This window comes from Theropithecus gelada, chromosome 4 (assembly GCF_003255815.1).
Source record: "Theropithecus gelada isolate Dixy chromosome 4, Tgel_1.0, whole genome shotgun sequence".
Classification (NCBI taxonomy): Eukaryota; Metazoa; Chordata; class Mammalia; order Primates; family Cercopithecidae; genus Theropithecus; species Theropithecus gelada.
In genome coordinates, this window is record NC_037671.1 from 55,731,507 (window position 1) to 55,746,554 (window position 15,048).

The following is a 15,048-nucleotide window of genomic DNA, read 5'->3' on the forward strand; positions in this document are numbered from 1 at the left end:
TTACAAACATGAGCCATTGCCCCTGGCCTGTATAGTTAACTTTTTAGGAAACTGCCAAACTATTTCTCAAGTAGTCATATTAATCTGTTTGCTTTGCTTTGAGGAAAGAGTGAGACCCTCTCATATTGTTTTATATTGTTTTATACTCAGTACTTGTTTTAAGAAAAATAAGGAAGTAAAACCAAAGACAGGCAGCCTGGTGCCAGGCCCAAAACTGGGCCTGGGCCTGCCTGGCCTAAACCTAGTAGTTAAAAATCAACTCATAACTTAGAAACCGATATTATTCACAGATTCCAGACATGGTATAGAAGAACACTGTGAAACTCCCTGCCCTGTTCTGTTTCTCTCTATCAGTGCATGAAACCCCTGTCACATATCCCCGAGATTGCTCAATCAATCATGACCCTTTCATATGAAATCTTTAGTGTTGTGAGCCCTTAAAAGGGACAGAAATTTGTACTCGGGGAGCTCAGATTTTAAGGCAGTAGCTTGCTGATGCTCCCAGCTGAATAAAGCCCTTCCTTCTACAACTCGGTGTCTGAGAGGTTTTGTCTGTGGCTTGTCCTGCTACAGCTTGAGGCTGGGTAATTTATACAGAAAAGAGGTTTATTTGGCTCACAGTTCTGCAGGCGGTACAAGTATGGCACTTTGCATCTGCTCAGCTTTTGATGAGGCCTCAGGAAGCTGTTACTCATGACGTGTAGGGAGAGCAGGTGTGTCACATGGCAAAAGCACTAGCAAGAGAGATGCCAGGCTCCTTTAAACAACCAGCTTTTACACGAACTAATAGAGAAAGAACTCACTTATCACCAAAGGGATGGTGCTAAACCATTCGTGAGGTATCCGCCCCTATGATCCAAATACCTCCCACTAGGCCCCACCTCCAACACTGGGGATCACATTTCAGCATAAGATTTGAAACTATAGAAGTAGTTGAGTAATTTTACCTTCGAACTAACAGCATGTTAGAGTTCTAGTTCCTTTAAATATTTGGCAACTTTTGGTATGGTTAGTGTGTGGTGGTATTTTATTACAGTTTTAATTTCCATTTCCCTAATGACTATTGGTGTTGTCTGTCTTTCATGTGCTTATTTCCCATCTGTCTACCTTCTTTAGTAAAGTGTCTGTTCAAGATAAACCACATTGTGCACCATAAAATGTCTCCATGCTCTCTGGTCTCGGCTGCAGAAGCGAGATGACGAAGGGAACGTCATCGTTTGGAAAGCGTCGCAATAAGACGCACACATTGTGCCGCCGCTGTGGCTCTAAGGCCTACCACCTTCAGAAGTCGACCTGTGGCAAATGTGGCTACCCTGCCAAGCGCAAGAGAAAGCATAACTGGAGTGCCAAGGCTAAAAGACGAAATACTACCGGAACTGGTCGAATGAGGCACCTAAAAATTGTATACCGCAGATTCAGGCATGGATTCCGTGAAGGAACAACACCTAAACCCAAGAGGGCAGCTGTTGCAGCATCTAGTTCATCTAAAGAATGTCAACGATTAGTCATGCAATAAATGTTCTGGTTTAAAAAAAAAAAAAGTCTCCGTAAGTTTAAAAGGATTTAAGTCATACAAAGTATGTTTTCGGACCACAGTGGTATTAAATTAGAAATCAATAACAGAATGATATCTGAAAAATCCCCAAATATTTGGCCCCAGTGTTGCTGTTAAGAAATCTGCTGCTAAATCTTCTTGTACCTTTGGAGGAGATATGCTCTTTTTTTCCTGGAAGCTTTTAGTATTTTCTCTTTCTCTTTGTTCTTCAATGTGCAATGCTCTTTCTACATTCTTAATCTCTCCTATTGGGCATGCAACCCTTTCCATCTGACTTCTTTTATCTTTAATTTAGAGATATTTGTTTTTATTATAATCTTAAATATTTGCTCTCTCTTTATTTTCTCTTCCTTTGGACTCCTGTCTTCAAGATGTCAGCATGTCTACTTTTATGCTCCATGGTACTTAACTTTTTATTTCTGTATTTCTCTCATTATCTTTTTTTCTGCCTTCTGAGAGATGTCCTCAGTCTGATATTTCAGTTTAACAATTTTTCCTTTGGCTGCATTCAGCTTGCTATTTATCTCATCTAGAAGTCTTACTTGGAAGCATAATTTTTTATACTTGATCTATGTATAACATCTGTCTTTCTTTATGACTTTTTTTCCTGCTTCCTGTTACCAGTAGCTTTTTGACAATATTGGTTGTGCTTATTTTGTTTCATTTTTTTGAGACAGTCTCACTCTGTCACCTAGGCTAGAGTACAGTGGTGCAATCTCGGCTCACTGCAAACTCCACCCCACTGGTTCAAGCGCTTCTCCTGCCTCAGCCTCCCGAGTAGCTGGGATTACAGGTGCCCGCCACCATGCCCAACTAATTTTTCTATTTTTAGTAGAGATGGGTTTCACCATGTTGGCCCGAGTGGTCTTGAACTCCTGACCTCAAGTGATCTGCCTGCCTCGGCCTCCCAAAGAGCTGGAATTATAGGCATGAGCCATCGTGCCCAGTGTGGTTGTGCTTATTTTAAATTCTTAATTTGTTTGTTCCAGTACTTCTGCTTGATATTGTGTATGTTCAGTGTGTGTTTTTCTTTTTACAGTGGTTCTAACCTCAGGTATTTTAAGCTGTGAGCTGATATTTCCCTGGAGTTATCAGGTACCAACGTGACATGCCAATACCAGGCCCTACTTTCTGTCTTCTTTGTGGTTTTAAGATTAAGGAGTTGAGTCCTAGGGAGTCCCTTAGGTGTTGGAACTATAGTCAACAACCCTTCTGTTGCCCCTCCACTAGGCATTACTCTGCTACGGATTCTCCTCTAAAGCCTTTGAAAGGGAGATGGTAGTCATCTCATAAGTGATCCATCATCTACCACACGTGAGGAGGACTGAAGGAGTGAGTGCTCAGGGGAGCTGCTCAGCCTCCCCTTTTCAGCGTGGGTGATTGCTGCTGCCTCCTGACTCAGTGGTTATGGGACAGGCAATGGTCCAAAGGAAAGAGGAGAGAGAAGGAGAGCAGAACCTAGCAGCACTCTACCTATTATTCTAACTCTACATTCCTCCCCACCCAAAGTTTATGATGGCCTTTAGTCTCTCCAGGGGTTTCTTATAGTTTTTTCCTAGAGCTGATTCCCCAGGGCATCTGTGGCCTGTGCCTGATCTTGTCTGTACTTCAGGGGCCAGCAGTGGGGGATAGGTTACTGAAAGCTTTTGAGTTTTGCTGTGAGAAGATTAATCTTTCAACAGAGTGCAATAAAAGGAGGGAGGAAACCATGTTACTAGTCTAAGTAAGCAATAATGGAGATCTGGATTAATAGTTTGTATGTTGAAGTGAAATGATTTTTTTTAAGTATAAATGATTTATTTGTTAGTTGAGCTCAAGCTTGAAGAAGCTGCTCTTTTATTTTGCTTTTTTTTTTTCTTACATATGTTTATTCTTAGCCTTTTCTTTTCTTCTCTTTTCTTTTCTTTTGCAGTGAATTCTGCAAACTAAGCAGTGGAAGAATGTCAAGATGTTACAGTGAAAAAAGGAAGCTAAATGAGGCCAGATTGGAGAGCAAATTGTTATTATTTAAAACTTATGGACCACCTCGAATATGCCAAGTTCTATTTAAGAAAATACAGAAACATGACTCCTTTCATTTAACAGCTAACATTTTCAGGAAGTATACACCACATTTCTGTGTGTGTTTTACTCCACATACTGCCAATATTTAAACTTGGTTAGTTTGAGGAATTTTCTCTTATTAGTTTTCTTTTTCTCAACTTGTTTTTTAAAGAGTGGTTCTCTTTCTTTTTTTAATTTTGTTTCTTTTTTCTTTCCTCTTTTTAAAAATAAAAATAGATACTATGAACAAATATCATTGCATATGTTCCTATTATTGGGTTGAAAGTTGGTAACTGAAACACTACCTTTATTCTGTGATTTTTCTAAAAGCAGGCTGGATGAAATATTTGTTATCCTTTTGCAATTGTTCAGTGTGTTTGTCTCTCCACAGAATGGTAACTGGCTGATCTCCATTTTCATTTCAGGCTAAAATCAAGGAAATCAATTTGAACTGTAGAATGCAAGTTTTATGTTAATTACAAACACATGAAAAATGTTCAGTTTTAAGTAAGACAATGTTGCTTATTTTTTCCCCTGTTTTTTATGCCTCTAATTCTGCTAGAAATCATATGTAAAAAGAATTTTGTGAACTGCGTAAGAATTCTCATAAAATGCTGATGGGAATGTAACTTCTGCTGACCATGAAGGATACTTACAGATACAGGGTAGCTACTCCCCCTATGCCCCCACTCCCACCATATATCAGTGGTTCTCAAACTTTAGCATGCATCATAATCACCCAGAGAGTTCGTCAAAAAAGGGATTGCTGGGTTCCACCTCCAGAGTTTCTGATTCAGTAAATCTGGGGCAAGGTTTGATAATGTGCTTTCTAACAAGTCCCCAAGTCATAATGACACTACTAGTCCAGGGACCAACTCTGAGAACCGCTGCCACATCCCAATATTTCTCAGTACTGACTGCACTTGGGGATTTTAAAGAGAATACGACTGCCAAAAATTACCAGTGCTCAGGTCTGTTCCCACTGATTCTGATTTCATTGGTTGGGAAAGAGGCCAACCAATTAAATTGGTTGTACTTTATAAAAGTTCTTCGGGAGATTCTAAGGTATACTTAGGGTCAAGAAGCACTTCCTTATACTCAATCTCCACGCGTCATCCAGAGAAACTCGTGTAGTTTCTGCTCCACCTTTCATTAAAGCCTTCAATGTTAAGATATTATCAAGGTATTTTTATATAGATTGGGATGCCTGTTAGTCTTGGTCACCACCAAAATGTAAGTCACTAAGTATTTATCCTCTCCCTTACTTTTACTATTTCTCCATGATTTCTCTTCACTAATCCATACCTGCTCCTACTTTGCCTTGCACCGTGAGTAAAAGTTCCTTGATGCCTCCCCAGAAGCAGGTGCTGCCATGTTTCCTGTACAGCCTGCAGAGCCATGAGCCAATTAAACCTCTTTTCTTATAAATTACCCAGTCTCAGGTATTTCTTTATGGCAATGCAAGAATGGACTGATACAGGTAATAAATCTTTCATTCATTCAAATAAAGTTACCATAGTGTTGCGGATACAGAAAAGAGACAGCCCCTTAAGGGGCTCAAAGTCCTCAGAATACCCTTCCTTCATTGTTACTTAGGGCCACTTTTGAAGACAAAAAAGAAGTAAGAGTCTTATTTCATGAATATGTGGCAAAGGTATGACTTATTACACTTATGGTTCCACTAAGTTTAAATTAGGAGGAAGTTCCTAATAAGTATTTTTAAGCAAAAATTAGTTGTGATAGATTATAAAATTAGACACAATTTATCTCATCTCTTTATGCATACCCTTTGCAATGTGAATTTGTAGTCTTCCTATCATGAGGTGAAGTCTATTTCTCCACCCAGTGAATTTGGGCTTGGTCATGTGACTTGGTTGGTCAATGGGACATTATTAACAAATAAATGCACTGCAGGTAGAGGTTTGAAAGGTGCTTGTGCATTGTTGGGGCTTGCTGGCTTGCTGCTCTTGCAGCCTTGAGATAACCTTGTGAATGAGCCTCTAGATGAAGAGAGACACAGGGTCATGTCATCCCTGTTACTACAACTAACAAACACCAGCCATCAAACCTAAGTCGGAGGCTCTCTTAGCCCATCCAACTCCAACTGAACCACCAGCTACCCTGTAGATGTGTGAGTGAGCCAGCAGCCAGCAGTTGTGCTGGCCCAGACCAAAAGAATTACCCATTGGAAAGTAGGTGTTGGATTCTTTCTAATCCACAGAACCATGGACAATAATACATGCTTTAAGTCACTACATTTTGGCGTGCATTGTTATACAGCAAAAGCCAACTGATACTATAGAATTTTTAGTTATCTTAAAATTTTTTAAAACTTAATTAACCTGCTGCAACTACTGGATTAGGATGAGTTCAGAAAGTAAAAATAGAGTCTTAAAATGTAACATTTCTCACAGCTGGCTGTCAGTTTTATTGAATTTTTACCTAAGGATTTAAATGAATTAGTTGATAGAGTTCTTTTTTTTTTATTATCTCTGGTGCAAAGCATGAAGTTGAAGTTGGGTGAGGGGTAAAATTTCGGTTAGTAGCTGGATGACAGAGCAGCTGATTCTCCCAGCTTTTAGTCTTGCTCTGCTTAGTACACTATCAGTCAGTGTTTGCTTAAGGAGTGGTTGGTATTTACTGCCTTTCAGTTCAACAACAGGCTACTTTTTAAAAATAAAAATTACCACTCTGAGTTCTATCCACCACCCACTCATCGCTCAGTCACTCATTCCTACTATGCAATGGCTTCAAGGGATATATTCTAGAAAGCCTAATTGTAGTCCTTGGCTGTAAATCCATTGGATGTAGCAGTTGTCTCTGTGCTGTCTCTTTCTCACCTGCCACTCCTCAACCCACTATAATCTGGTTTCTGCTCTCCCACGCTAACAAAACGCTTCTCACCAAGGCCACAAAGAACCTGGTATTGCTAAATCCAATGGATACTTCTCAGTTTCTATTTTAACCTCTTAGCAGCATGTGACATTGTTGATCACTCCCTTCTCAAAGAACGTTCCTCCCTTTGCTTCTGCTATACCACTATCTTCTGCTTTTCTTCCTGTTACTCTGACCATTCTACAGTGTCTGTTGAGGGCTCTTTTGTATCTCCCCATCTTTAAATATTGGTGTTCCTTCAGCTTAGGTCCTGGGCCTTTTCCTCTTCTTCCTCTACACACTCTTCCTGGGCAATCTCCTCCCTTGCATAGTTTTGATTATCTTGTATGTTTTCATCTCTTCCAAAGCAATGTCTCCAATTGAAATCACTCTCCTGACCGTCAGAAATCCAGCCATGTACTGAATAACATCTCTTGAATATCTCGCAGGCACGTACCTCAATCTCAATATGTCCAAGACTGAAGACTGAAACTTCCGCTTCCCCCACCCACACACTGCTTTTTGCTCCCTCAGCGCTTTTTGTATCCCATCAGCAGTGCCTGACATGACTGTTTACCTAGTTACCCAAGAAAGAAACCCAGGCATCATCCTTGAGTTCTTCCATCTCCGGTTCATTCATGTGTCCCACCAGTTCTACCCCCATGAACAGTTCTTGTTTAAATCCAGTTCTCCTCATCTGCATAGCCACATTACCATGTTACCCAGCCCTGAGCCATCCTCTTCTCTTGCCTGGATTATGAAGCAGCTTTATAACTGGTGCGCTTGTCCTGTCCTTGCCACTTCCCCTCCATTTTCCACACAGCTGTCAGAAAGACCTTGGAATGTAAACCTGGCTATGAACATCCCTTCTGTTAAAACTCTTTAATTTCTTTCCACTTTCCTTTGTATAAACACCCATACAGTTCATGATTTAAATTATGGGAATGTTCCATAATGTGCCTAACTCTCCAATCTTATTCCTTCCCAAACTTCATCATCTAGCCAACCTAATTTCTTTCGGTTCATCAGTGTTCTCTTCACCTCTCAGCATTTGAATGTGTAGTTCCTTTTGTCTGAAATACTTTTCTCCCCTCCCTCCTCTATTGGACTTGACCAACTCTAGTTGTTCTTTCAGGGTCCAGGTTACATAATCCATTCTCTGAGAAGCTTTCTCTGATGTCTCAGGTCTGGAAACCCACCCCCTCCAGCACCTCCAGGGATTTCCTCCATCAGTGTTTTCTGAAATGTGTGCTTTTCTCCATTAGGCAGACTACATGGGACTTTCTCAACTTTAAAGCTCCAGCAACTACCACTGGCCCCGGCACACATAGCCCTCATAGTTGTTGTGCTGCATTTAATTAAATGTTAGGATTGTTTTTTCTTTCTTTCTTCTTCCTTCCTTCCTTCCTTCCCTCCCTCCCTCCCTCCCTCCCTCCCTCCCTCCCTCCCTCCCCCCTTCCTTCCTTCCTTCCTTCCTTCCTTCCTTCCTTCCTTCCTTCCTTCCTTCCTTCCTTCCTTCCTTCCTTCCTTCCTTCTCTTTCTCTCTCTTTCTTTTTTTTTTTTAGACAGTGGCCTCACTCTTTTGCCTAGGCTGGAATGCAAAGGCGCGATCCTGGCTTACTGCATCCTCCTCCTCCCAGGCTCAAACGATCCTCCCACCTGTCTCCCAAGTACTGGGACTACAGGTGCATGCCACCACCCCCGGCTAATTTTTGTATGTTTCGTAGAGATGGAGTTTCGCCATGTTGCACAGGCTGGTCTTGAACTCCTGAGCTCAAGTGATCCTCCCACCTTGGCCTCCCAAAATGCTGGGATTACAGGCATAAGCCACCACGCCCAGCCAGAGTTGTTTTCAAGTTATCCATTTCTTGTAGCAAATTAATCTGAACATTTCATTAATGAAATTATTGTATGTGTTCTTCAATCTAATTATGTATTAGACTATAACAATATTTTAGATAATGTTATTGTTCTTTACTGTGGTAATTGTAAGTGGCCTTTATTATTCCAAACTAATTACTTTCTGTTTTAAAATATTTTCTCTCTTTGATGTATCCAGATTGTGTCAATATGGCTGTCTCAAATGGCCACATTAGAAAAAAATTAAAAAGGAGCCAGGTGCAGTAGCACACACTTGTAGTCCCAGCTGCTTGGGAGGCTGAGACGGGAGGATCACTTAAGCCCAGGAATTCAAGTCCCAGCAAGACCTCATCTTGAAAAAAGAAAAGAAAAGAAAAGGCCAGGTGAAATTAGTTTTAACAATATATTTTATTTAACACGATATATCCAAATTATTATGATTTCTTTATATAATTATGTAAAACTTAATGAGAGATTTTACTTTTTTTTCATACTAAATCTTTGAAATCTGATGTGTAATTTACACTTTCAGCCCACCTCATCTTGGACTAATCATTTTCAAGTGCGTAAGCCACACGTGGCTAGTGGCTGCCATATCGGATAGGGCCACGCTATACTGTTCTCAATTCTCAAGTGTTCTAGTCACACAGTTTTCCTCTCCATCTTTCTCCCTCTCCGTTTCAGAGAATGCACGCTCCCACATCATGTGTCTCTAAGGTAAGGCCCAGGCTTTCAAAACTGAAATGCCAAACATTTGATTCCATTGTTATTTTCACTTTGCCAGGTGTTACCTGCCCTGAAGCTTTAAAGAACAACGCCCTGGATGACTTAATCTGAAAGGACCAAGGAGAGCATGGAAATGTGAGTGGATGCATGTGAAACTGTGTTGAAAAATATTATCCAGCCACACCTGTAGTAATTTCTAGAGCTTAATTTCTCCATTTACTTTCAAGAGCCCAATTTCTCCATTTACTTTCTAGAGCTCAATGTCTACCTTAGACCTTATAGCAATCATGTAAATAGTGCAAAATGCTTTTTTAATAGAATTTTTGTTTTGAATTGCCTATGTTGAAACTCAAATATTGTTTTCTAAATTTTTGTGCAGTCTTGAAAATATTTTTCCAGTCTGCCAGAGTTTTTAATCTCCACATTTGCTTGGCATGTTTCACCCCAAACTATCTAGCATGCACTGCAAAATTATGATTTTGTAAAATAAAAGATCACAGTTGCAACTGTTTGGTGACTCCTCATGGTTTACAGTTTTATTTTATTTTTTTACTCTGAAAAGTACATATTTATTTTTAGTATTTTTCCTTTTTTAATCTCAAAAAGGTAATTAAAATCAGGAGGACCACTTGTGAAAATATCTATGTGTACATATTACTAGTATTCTGGATACAGGAAAAAGATGGGTTGAGGGCATTTCTCTATAGTCAATTAAAAAAAATTTTTTTTAAATATATATTGTTTTAGACAGAGTCTCACTCTGTCACCCAGGCTGGATTGCAATGGTGCCACCTCGGCTCACTGCAACCTCCACTTCCCGGGTTCAAACCAATTCTCCTGCCTCAGCCTCCCGAGTAGTTAGGACTACAGGCATGCGCCACCATGCTTGGCTAATTTTTTTGTATTTTTAGTAGAGATGTGGTTTCACCATGTTGGTCAGGGGGGTCTCCAACTCCTGACCTCAGGTGAGCCTCCTGCCTCGGCTTCCAAAGTGCTTGGATTACAGGCGTGAGCCACCGTGCCCGGCCGAGAGTCAAATATTTTAAAATGTTTACTAGGTACCGCGTGGCTGTCTGGCCCACAGAAGATGAGGGTACAATTTGAGAGGCACATGAGGGCTACAAACAAGAGCATGTGTGAACTGTATGAATAAGTGTTTGTGACTGGTGGGTATATGGGACACCTTTTACATTCCACTTGGCATCAACAGGTGCAGGTATGACCTGGTAATGCCTCAAATGCACTGCATATCTCACGCTGTTCTGTTACTTCTCTGTTCTTGCTGTGTGGATGTCCTCAGAAACCCACTGAGACACTGTGACAGATGCACACACTGGAAGTGCAAGAGAATAACACTCCAGGGGACAATCTGACCTGGGGGATGGGAGCCAGGGTAGAACATGAATGTGTAATATACATATGTCCTTCCTCTATGCTTCAGAAGGATAATTCTCAGTGGCATTTTACACAGCTCCTCAGAACTTACTCTGGTTGCCTTCGGTGGTGACTATCTTGATTATGTACCCGGGGATTGGCTCTTTCCCCAAGTTCCCTCATCTGTTCCTTGGGATCCTTTCCCCAAATAAACTGACTACAAGCAAACCTTTGTCTCAGGCTCTGCCTTTGGAGGGATCCTAGGCTCATCTGATGGCATGGAGCAGTGAGTGAAAGGAAGGAACCTGGTGTGTCTCCAAGATTTGGTTTAAACAGCTTGGTAGTCAGTGGACTTAGAGATGGGACATCGAGGAAGAAGAGTTGCAGTAGAGTATGAGAGTGGGGAGATGATGAGTTTGGTTTTATGCCTGTTAAGTTGGAGAAGCCTGTGGGACAAATAGATGGATATTTAATAGGCAGTTGAAAATTATGACCCTGGAACTCAACAGAGAGGTCAAGGCTCAGGGAAGATTACAAGTTATTTGCATATGGGTGGCAGATAAAGTCTTGCTTACGGAGAAGTTCACCTTCGGAGAGTGTGTACAGTGAGGGGGAGGAGCACTGAGGACAGAATGCTGGGGAATAGCATTATTAAATCACACCAAGAAAGAGGAGCCCACAAAGGGATGAAAATAAACAGCAGGAGGAGAACCCTGGACAACTGGGATCCCAGAAGGCAAAGAATAGTTGTTGAAAGAGGGAATGTCCAACAGTGAAAAAATCACGGAGAGGTCGAGTAAAACATGGTGATTTTTACCTTAGAAAGTGCACATTGAGTGTTACGTACTGCAAGTGTGATCACAGTGGGGGTGGAGAGTGAATGGCAAATGAGAAACGGGGCAGCAAATGTAGACTACTCTTTAAAGTGGCTTAGATGTGAGCGAAATGAGAAAGATGTGGAATTACTAGAAGGGACTAAGATGTCAAGAGGGTTTTTTTTTGGTATAGAAAACATATAAAGATATTTTATGTTGAAGTCTGGAAATAAAATAAGTAAATATTATAGAATGTGTATTCAGGAGAATGATGAAATCCCTACTGTTAGATCTATTACTATTCTATTACTTACAGGAGTTAATCTATACCTGGCAAAGCCATGTGTAAAATTTTCCCATTATGGAGTTTTTATTTTAGAATCCTAATTTAGAACACCTCTCACTGCCCCATACCAAAGCAAAATTTCATTTTGCTCTGGTTCCTGGTTAACATCTTTTCCTTCAAGTACTTTGTTTATCAATAACTGATGCTCTTTGGTGGTTAGACACTCCATTTCCCAGCCTTTCTGCCCTGCCTTCACTGAAGGGAGAAGACTGAAAGATCCACACGTGTGTCAACTGCTCCTTTCCTGAGGGCTTCTCAGCACTTACAACTTTCTGTTTGTCACACTATGAGCCAGTGTAGGGGCCCACATATAATAGGCACTTTCTTTTTTTGGGACAGAGTTGGGCTCTGTTGCCCAGGCTGGAGTGCAGTGCTGTGATCTCAGCTCACTGCAACCTACGCTTTCCGGGTTCAGGCGATTTTCTCACCTCAACCTCCTGAGTAGCTGAGTTTACAGGCACGTTGCACCACGCCCAGCTAAGTTTTTATTTTTTTAGTAGAGACGGGGTTTCATCACGTTGGCCAGGCTGGTTTCAAACTCCTGACCTCAAGTGATCCACCCGCCTCAGCCTCTCAAAGTGCTGCGATTACAGGCATGAGTCACTGAGCCGGCCTGCTCTTTAATATTTTGAATGGATAAGTGAGTGACTGTAACCAGAAGTAATTAAGAAAGTTGTAAAAGAGAAGTTTCTGCTATTACCTATAGATTCACTTACTTCTCTGCCCAATTTATTAAATCCTGGAGATGTTTATAGGCTATTTTAGCTACAGATTCATTCTCTTTCACTACTTCCCCAAATTGGAAAACATTAAATAATGAGACCAAACACTCCAAAACAGAGGGAAGACAAGAAGAAACTGAACTGCTGCATCATTCAACTTCGTCTTGTGACATTTTCTTGCTGACAATCACGACAACATTTAAAGCATTCATAATTCTGATTTTAAGTTCTGTTTTGCATGGTGTTAAGAAGAGTGGATTTCCAATAATCCCTGCTACTTTTCAGGGTTTTCAAAATTGGCTAATAAGTATCCCAACTGTACATCTGTTAAGTAGTAACATTATGTATGAGCTCTGTGAAGAAATGGCTGTAACTTGCTGTAGTGGTACCAACCAAAAATTAGCTTTGTAAAAATTCTTTATATTGAAATACACTTACACGCCAGATTTTTAAGTTGATACCTAATGCCTGTACATATTTATGGGGTACATGTGAAATTTTGCTACATGCATAGAATTGCAATGATCAAGTCAGGTATTTAGGGTATCCATCACCTTGAGTATTGAAACGGGTTGGTTGTATCCCCATCCAAATCTCATCTTGATTTGTAGTTCCCATAATCCCTACGTGTTGTGGGAGGGACCAGGTGGAGATAATTGAATCACAGGTGTGGGTTCTCCCACCCTATTCTTGTGATAACGAGTTAGTTCTCCTGAGAGCCGATGGTTTTATAAGGGGCTTCCCCCTTCGCTGGGCACTCATTCTTCTCTTTCTGCCGCCATGTGAAAAAGGACATGTTTGCTTCCACTTCTGCCATGATTGGAAGTTTCCTGAGGCCTCCCCAGGCAAGCTGAACTGTGAGTCAATTAAATCTCTTTCCTTTATAAATTACCCAGTCTTGGGTTTGCCTTTATTATCAGCATGAGAACAGACTAACATAGTATTAATAATTTCTGTGTGTTAGTAACACTTCAAGTCCTCTTTTCTAGCTATTTTGGAATATATAATACATTGCTGTTAACTATGGTCACCCTACTCTGCTATGAGACAATAGAGTATTCCTTCTATTAATCTGTATGTTTTTCCCCATTAACCAACTTCTCTTCATTCCCCACCACACAAACATACTCTTCCCCTACAAGTCAGATTGTGACTATAGAGTCTTTCTAGTCATTGTGATTTTTTGAGTGGTGAAGTGGAAGGCACTTTAGACTTAGAATAATGGGCTTGTGTTTAAGTTTAATATCTTTACTATGCAATGCACTGATACATGTGATCTTGTTTGGTGAATGAAAAAGGAACATGACAATATCAAGTGTTACCATTATTACTAAGTCTTTGAAAATGGCTGGGTATATTACCTCAGAATTAACCTGTACTGAAAATAACATCATCTTCTGAGTCAGACATATGTGAATAGCATTTCTGACTCTACTCTGTACTTTAATTGTCTTCTCTCAGCCTTAGTCTCTGTTCTGTAAAGCACAGAGAAAAAAATTCTTACCTAATAATGAATACCCTCCAGTGTAGTGAGGATTATATAAGACAAAGTATTTACTGGATCTGTCAAATAGTAGATGCCCAATAAATGTTAGTTTTCCTCTTAGTTTCTGCATTTATAAAATTGTGATTACATTTTACTGTTTTAGTTAGTTTTTAAAAATTTTTATTTATTTATTTATTTATTTATTTGAGATGGCATATCTAGCTATGTTGCCTAGGCTGGTCTCAAGCTTGGGGGCTCAAGTGATCCTCCCACCTCAGCCTTCCAAATAGCTGGGATTACAGGTGCCCCCTCAACCAAGTCCGGCAAGTTTTTTGTTTTGTTTTTTTTTGTTGTTTTGTTTTAATTTCTTCTATTTTTTTGAGACAGGGTCTCACTTTGTTGCCCAGGCTAGAGTGCAGTGGTGCAATCACTGCTCACTGCAGCCTCAACCTACTGGGCTCAAGTGATCCTCCCACCTCAGCCTCCCAAGTGTCTGGGACATAGGTGTGTACCACCACACGTGCCCAGGAAGGTCTTGAACTCCTGGGTTTAAGTCATCCTCCTGCCTTAGCTTCTCAAAGGGCTGGGATTATAGATGTAAGCTACCATGCCTGGCCAGTTTTTTTTTATTAGACTTTAGAAATTATTTCAAGAAAATAATATTTTAAGCTTAAAACTGTTGAAAAATTGGAATTATGATGAAGTACCTCACTGACAATCACTGGTAGTCAAGAAGTATAGTTGAAAGAATATTTTACATGGAATCAGAAAAACCTAGATTCCAGTTCTGGTCTCAACTATTATTATCTCTATCACTTTGGACAATATGTGGCAACTTACACAATGTTGAGTGAGGAAACAGACTAGTCCCAATTCCTAAGCAACTGTTGGCATGAGGGCGGGAAGCAAAAAGGGGAAAAGAATGTTTAGTAACACGGTCAAATGGGAATTTATTTCCAGCTTTCATTTCAAGTGGGAAGTGACTCCTAACAACTAAAATAGGTTTAAAACCACACACACGCACTTCGTCACCACAGCATGCAAGATGATAATTTTCAAAAAGGACACCATGACTCCGGCTCCCACAGATTCAGTGGCAGAGATCAGCAATTTACATCCATGACTAGGATTTTGCAGCCAATAATGGACAAAGCCTTTCATCCTAATCAGCTGATTAAAAACTTAGTCTTAAAAGAATGCATGTGAACAAGTTAATAAGCAAAGCAACCATTCTGAAATCACTCCTA

General features: G+C 40.4%; 1 pseudogene across 1 annotated transcript; it reads left to right on the forward strand.

Moving 5' to 3' along the window:
- Positions 1–1,173: 1,173 nt before the first annotated feature.
- On the forward strand, positions 1,174–1,542 carry LOC112622889 (annotated as a pseudogene). Its single transcript, XR_003119045.1, has one exon. The product of XR_003119045.1 is annotated as a 60S ribosomal protein L37 pseudogene (transcript).
- Positions 1,543–15,048: the final 13,506 nt, after the last annotated feature.